Source organism: Capricornis sumatraensis, chromosome X (assembly GCF_032405125.1).
Source record: "Capricornis sumatraensis isolate serow.1 chromosome X, serow.2, whole genome shotgun sequence".
In the NCBI taxonomy this organism is placed as follows: Eukaryota; Metazoa; Chordata; class Mammalia; order Artiodactyla; family Bovidae; genus Capricornis; species Capricornis sumatraensis.
Window position 1 is genome coordinate 18,258,831 of NC_091092.1, and position 6,506 is coordinate 18,265,336.

Sequence of the window (6,506 nt, forward strand, 5' to 3'; positions counted from 1 at the left end):
TGGAGAATCCCACGGACGGAGGAGCCGGGTAGGCTACAGTCCATGGGGTCGCTAAGGGTCAGACACAAATGAGCGACTTCACTTTCACTTTTCACTTTTCTGCATTGGAGAGGAAATGGCCACCCACTCCAGTGTTCTTGCCTGGAGAATCCCAGGGACAGAGGAGCCTGATGGGCTGCCATCTATGGGGTTGCACAGAGTCGGACATGACTGAAGTGACTTAGCAGCAGCAGCATACTGTTTTCCATAGTGATTGCATCAGTTTATATTCCCACCAACAATATAATTCCTTTTACTTCACATCCTGGCCAACACTTATTATTTCTTGTCTTTTTCATAATAGTCATTCTAACAGGTGAAAGGTGATACCTCATTGTGATTTTGATTTTGATTTCCCTGATGATTAGTGATGTTGAGCATCTTTTGATATGACTATTCAGCATCTGTATGCCTTCTTTGGAAAAATGTCTGTTCAGATCCTCTGCCCACTTTTAATTGGATTGTTTTTGTTTTGTTTTTTTTCTATTGAGTTTGTATGAGTTCTTTATATATTTTGGTCTGTTGTTGTCCTGTTACTAAGTCATGTCCAACTATTTGTGACCCCATGGACTGCAGCACACTAGGCTCCTCTGTCCTCCACTATCTCCCAGAGTTTGCTCAAACTCATCCATTGACTTGGTGATACTAACCATCTCATTCTCTGCCACTCCCTTCTCATTTTGCCTTCAGTCTTTCCCACATCAGAGTATTTTCCAGTGAGTTGGCACTTCACATCAGGAGGCCAAAAGATTGGAGCTTCAGCTTCAGCATCAGTCCTTCCAGTGAATATTCAGAGTTGCTTTCCTTTAGGATTGACTGGTTTGATCTTCTTGCAGTCAAAGAGACTCACAAGAGTCTTCTCTAGCACCAGAATTCAAAAGCATCAGTTCTTTGGTACTCAGCTTTCTTTATGGTCCAACCCTTACATCCATACATGACTAGTGGAAAAACCATAGCTTTGACTAGATGGACCTTTGTTGGCAAAGTGATGTCCCTGCTTTTGAATATGCTGTCTAGGTTTTTCGTAGCTTTCCTTCCCAAGAGCAAGCATCTTTTAATTTCATGGCTACATTAATCCTTTATCAGATATATGATTTACAAATATTTTGTTCCATTTGGTGGGTTGCCTTTTCATTTTGTTGATGGTTCTCTTTGATGTGCAGAATTTTTTGTCTAGTGTAGTTCCCTTTATTTATTTGTTTTTGCTTTTGTTGCCTTTGCTTTTGGTGTCAGAGCCAAGAAAATCATTGCTGAGATGTGTGTTAATGAGCTAATGGCCTCTGTAGTCTTCTAAGAGCTTTATGATTTCAAATGTTACGTTCAAGTCTTGATTCCACTTAGATCTAAAATTTGTGTATTATATAAGATAGTGGTCCCATTTCATTCTTTTTCATGTGACTATCCAATTTTCTCACCACTTAGTGAAGAGATTGTCCTTTCCACATTGTATATAATTGGCTCTTTTGTCATAAAATAATAGGGTGGCTCAGACGGTAAAGCATCTGTCTATAATGTGAGAGACCTAGGTTCGATCCCTGGGTTGGGAAGATTCCCTGGAAAAGGAAATGGCAACCCACTCCAGTACTCTTGCCTTGAAAATCCCATGGAAGGAGGAGCTTGGTGCAGGCTACTATCCATGCAGTCGCCATTGAATTGAATTGAATTATTATAAATTCATGAATTTATTTTGGGGCTGTTTCTTGTGTTCCTTTGATCTGTCTTTTTTTAAAATATAGATTTATTTATTTTAAGTGGAGGCTAATTACTTTACAATATTGTATTGGTTTTATGAGACAGCAAAAGAGACACAGATGTATAGAACAGTCTTTTGGACTCTGTGGGAGAGGGTTGGGATGATTTGGGAGAATTGCTGGGGTCCAGCCCCAGTGGATCCAGGGTAATTCAAAGGGAAAATGGAGTTGGTGTCTTAGAAAAGAATTATTTAATTAGCAATATAAGATTAGATTAGGAGAAAATAGTGTAGTAGGAAAATTAGTGGAGAAAAGATGCTGAATAACTTGGTTTACGTGGAAAGCTAATAAAACCTCAAGACAAGAGGTTTGCACCATCTACATAGGCCACGGGCACCCGCTTGAATAGCAGAGGGTGCCCTGTCTTGGGCTCCCTCTTGCGTGGGTCTTAGAAGCCAGGGCAAGTAAGTAGATATGGTGAGCCTCCACGCCGCAGATGGGAATTCAGCCAGAAAAGAAGAGAAGGAGAAAAGACCACATGGGGGAAACCAGTCTTTCCAGTGACTGGTCCATCCTTCATTGTCCAGGAAAGCTTTTTATACTTTTGGTTGTACATAGAGATCAATGGATAATACAAAGTTATGCAGCGTCAGCAGCCCTGACTCTTATCGAGACCAGGCTTTCTCTCTGCATACCTAGCTGTATACACAAGTCTTAGGTGATTTACATCATCTTCTGGACAGGAGGCCTATTAACATTTTATGGCCCTTTTCTGATAAGGGTCTGTCAACCAGAAAACTTATTTGTCTTAAAAGTGTTGTTCTTTCCAAAAGTCTGGTGCCACTCTCAGAAAGCACTAATTAAGGTTACATTCTTACATAGCAAGGACACAACGATTTATAACAAAGAAAGTAGAGTACAGTGATTTATAACAAAGAGAAAGTTTACTAACTCAAAAGCCTAGTGTTGCTAACATCAAAACTACTATATTCCTTTTTCTATATCCCAATTACATTGAATAATATCCTCCGGGTGCCTAAAAGATGAAGAATATGGAGGTCTGGCAGCAGTCATTGACTCAACAGTGAAACCCATCACCAATATAATTTTTAGCTCTTTAGAAAAGGCTCTATATCTTTAAGATGCTTTAAGCTTCGTGCCTCTCGTGGTTGGGGGCCGTAAACAATTCACATGTGTAGTTAAACCTGTCAGGCAAGTTAGAGAGCCATCAAAGGGGTAGAGATGAAACATTCTTTTCATATGCAGGAGATTGTCAATTGGAGCTCTAAGTTAACTTTTTCCAGAGAAAGGTGGTCAGGGATAGCCCCCTGTTATGTCAGAAGAGTGGAAAGCACAGTACAATAAAGCAGGCAGACTCTGGTTTTGGGGGTAGATGTTCGAGAAAATTCAGCAAGGCTCCCTTAAGGCCCGACTCGCCTTTGCCTGTCGCACCCCTTAACCTCATGACCTTTGCCACAGGCGGGACTCCTCGTGCTGGCTCCCAGCAGAGAATGGCACTGAAACATGTATAATATCATATGTGAAATGAATCGCCAGTCCAGGTTTGATGCTATGTGTCCTTTTTATGATAATACCATACAGCTTTCATTCCTATAGCTTTGTAATATAGTTTGAAATCAAGGAGCACATCTCCAACTTTGTTCTTCTTTCTCAAGATTGCTTGGGCCATTTGAGTCTTTTGTGGTTCTATCCTAATGTTAGGAATCTTTGATTTCTGTGGAAAATGCCATTGGAATTTTGATAGCAATTGCATTGAATCTGTAGATCACTTTGGGCAGTATAGACATTTTAAGAAGCAACCCATGCTCCATCGCATGAGCACTGAGTTTATTTCCATTTATTTGTTTCTTCTTCCATTTCCTTCTTCAGTGATTTGTCATTTTCAGTGTACATGTCTTTTATCTCCTTGGTTAAATTTATTCTTTAGGTATTTTGTTGTTTTTTGGATGAAATTTTAAGTGGGATTGTTTTCTTAAATTCTCTTTCTGATAGTTCATAATTAATGTGGTTCTTTATTGATTTTAAGACATTTTTCAAAAACATATATTTATCCAGAGATTTTTGATGGCTTCAAACAGTATAAGAAACCAAAGTATACTGAATGCAATTTTGTCATCATGCTTTGAAGTAGACAGGTAGTCTGGGAGGCTAAATTATGTCAATTTTTGTGGATGAGGAACTTACTTGCCTGGAGCCACACAGTGAAATAATGACTGAGTTTGAAGGAGAATTCAGGCTTCCACCATGTATCTCTTGTACTCTACCACCATGTCATCACCAGATTACCAAACAATGGAGGGGTGTTGTTCCCCAATACGCTACCCCTTACTCTTCTTTTTAGCATTTAAAGATTAATTTATTATATTATAATATATTCTCCTATTAGAACATTTGAGAATGGACACATAATCTAACATAATAGATAATTTCCTTTTTTGTTCTTTTTTTGCTACCCCTTTCTCTTGACAAATCCTGAGAATGTGGCTTTCAGTTGCTCCTCATTTTCCTTCTATGTTCACTCAATGGCTGCTAATAGCACATCAACAAAGAACAAGACCTGCTTTTTTTTTTTTTCTTTCCTTTTTTTGGGGGGGAGGGGAGGGTCATGCTGCATGGCTTATGGAATCTTAGTTCCCCGACCAGGAACTGAACCTGGGCCCTGGCAGTGACAGTGCCAAGTCTTAACCATTGGACTACCAGGGAATTCCCAAGACCTGCTTTATTAATTTGGTCTTTAACCACTCTGTTTTGCATAGGAACCCCTAGAAAGAGAGTTGGCAACTTTTCAAAAGCAGTGGTATCAAGGTTTCTGGTCCTTTCTTTTCTTTTCTGTCCAAGTACCCTGGTCACTCCCTGGATGTTACCGTAGAAATAGGGAGATAAGTGGTTGCTGGCAAATAATGGATGCTTTGTTGGTTACTCCCATCTATCATCATCTCCTACACTGTAGTAGCAGTCCCTCAGGTGCGGCCTTGAAGAATGTGCATACCAGAATTCTGGAGTGCTTTAACTCATAAGTGTTAATTTTTCCATCTGTGCTGTCATCTGTGACTATGAGAATGTGATCTTAGAATGCATTTTGCAGGTTAGTGGAACAGAAACTCCAACAAAACCTGCAATTTTGGCATTGCCCACCTAAGCTAGATCATGGAGATTGTGAAAATAAGCCTTTTGGGAGGAGAGTAGGGGCTGGCATTGGAGTCTCAGAAATGTCTAGAAGATGAATGATTCCAGTTATGACATACGACATGAAAGCTTGCAGTCTGTCTACACAACCTCTGCAAGGGAAGCCTAAGTGACAGACACCCCAGCCACAGACTCCTTTAGCTCTTTTCTCCTCTTTTGCCTTCCACAATGAAATTGACTGCCACTTTAGATCTTAGGCACTGTTAGCTTTTCTTCCCAAGGATCCTCATCAGATGCTACAGGTTTAATCAGGCACAGATGTCTGGAAAGTGGCCAACAAGGGGAAGCAATGGGCAAAGTGCCCAAAATGTATAGGAAATTACCTTGAATGTCAATTTGGAAGCAGTAAGGTGGTTTGACACTAGTTAAAAGCAGAACCACACTGCTAACACTTCCCAGTATGTTATTGGCAGATATTGCCCGGTTGCTGGGATTATGTTATACTTTTATTTTCAACAGTTCTATTTTCTGATGTTTTGAGCACAATATTTCTATTGATATTTGAGAAAAATTGTGGCAAATTTAGCATATGGTTATGGGTTTCTTTTTCATATGAATAAGAGATTTCACTAAATTTGCTATCCCTCTAAGTGTGATGTGATTGCACTCAATCTGATGTTTCCCAGGATAATGAGAAGGAAGATAATTGGGAAGTTGAGAAAGGAAGATAATTGGTTGGATTTGCCAAGCAAAAGTTGGGTCTATTCTATTAAATAAGGGCCACCTGTCTCACCAACAGTCATGCCTAGTTACACACTTCCAGCTATAGAGGTACTGGTGTAATGAGAAAAATTAATTTTCCCCTAGAAAGTCTCAAGATTATGGTCTCAAGATTCTAGGCAACTGCCTCCATTGCTGATTTCCCTGCATCCCACTTGCTGTTTCAATGGTCCAGAGCTGGGCTAGGCTGTGGGGGTTGTGGCAGCTCATGAGTTGCACTGGCTACCAGATGCCTGTCTGGTGCTCCAGTGGACAGGAACTTTTCAACACTAGTCACCTCTGTTTGACCCTGCTTCTGAGCTTTTGTTTCTGCCACTGCCATGCCACTAAGCTGAGGTAGTCTGGCCTTCTCATTTACTGATCTAAGTTTCAGTCTGTAATCTCATCTCTTATTGTTAATAAGGGTCATCCTGGCTAACCTGCTCAACTGTGAGCCAGAAGAGATCCTTGGCTGATGGTGGGCAGAGTGAGCTATGTGGGAGCCGAGACTGAGAGGGCAAGAAGGCCATTACCATTTACTGCATGTTTACTATTTGCTAGGCACATGTTTTACATGCATTGACTGTTCTCATTTGCTGTCACCAAAAGAAAAGGTCAGAATGGCTCAAGCCCTAAAGGGTGTGCCATCCACTTGTTTTCCCTGCCATCAGCGAAGTGTTGTTGGGAAGGATTACTCCGTGAGGCATGAGGAGCCTGTGGTCCAACAAGCATATGACTTTAAACAAGCCACTTCCTTTCACTGGGCTTCAGTTTGGCACATGCGTGCTCAGTCACATCTGACTCTGTGTGACCCCATGGATTGTAGCATGCCAGGCTCCTCTGTCCATGGAGTTTTCCAGGCAAGAATAC

General features: G+C 40.8%; 1 non-coding gene across 1 annotated transcript; it reads right to left on the reverse strand.

Moving 5' to 3' along the window:
• Window positions 1-4,382: 4,382 nt before the first annotated feature.
• Window positions 4,383-4,454, reverse strand: TRNAD-GUC (transfer RNA aspartic acid (anticodon GUC)). The gene has a single exon. It is a non-coding gene; the product is annotated as a tRNA-Asp (tRNA).
• Window positions 4,455-6,506: the final 2,052 nt, after the last annotated feature.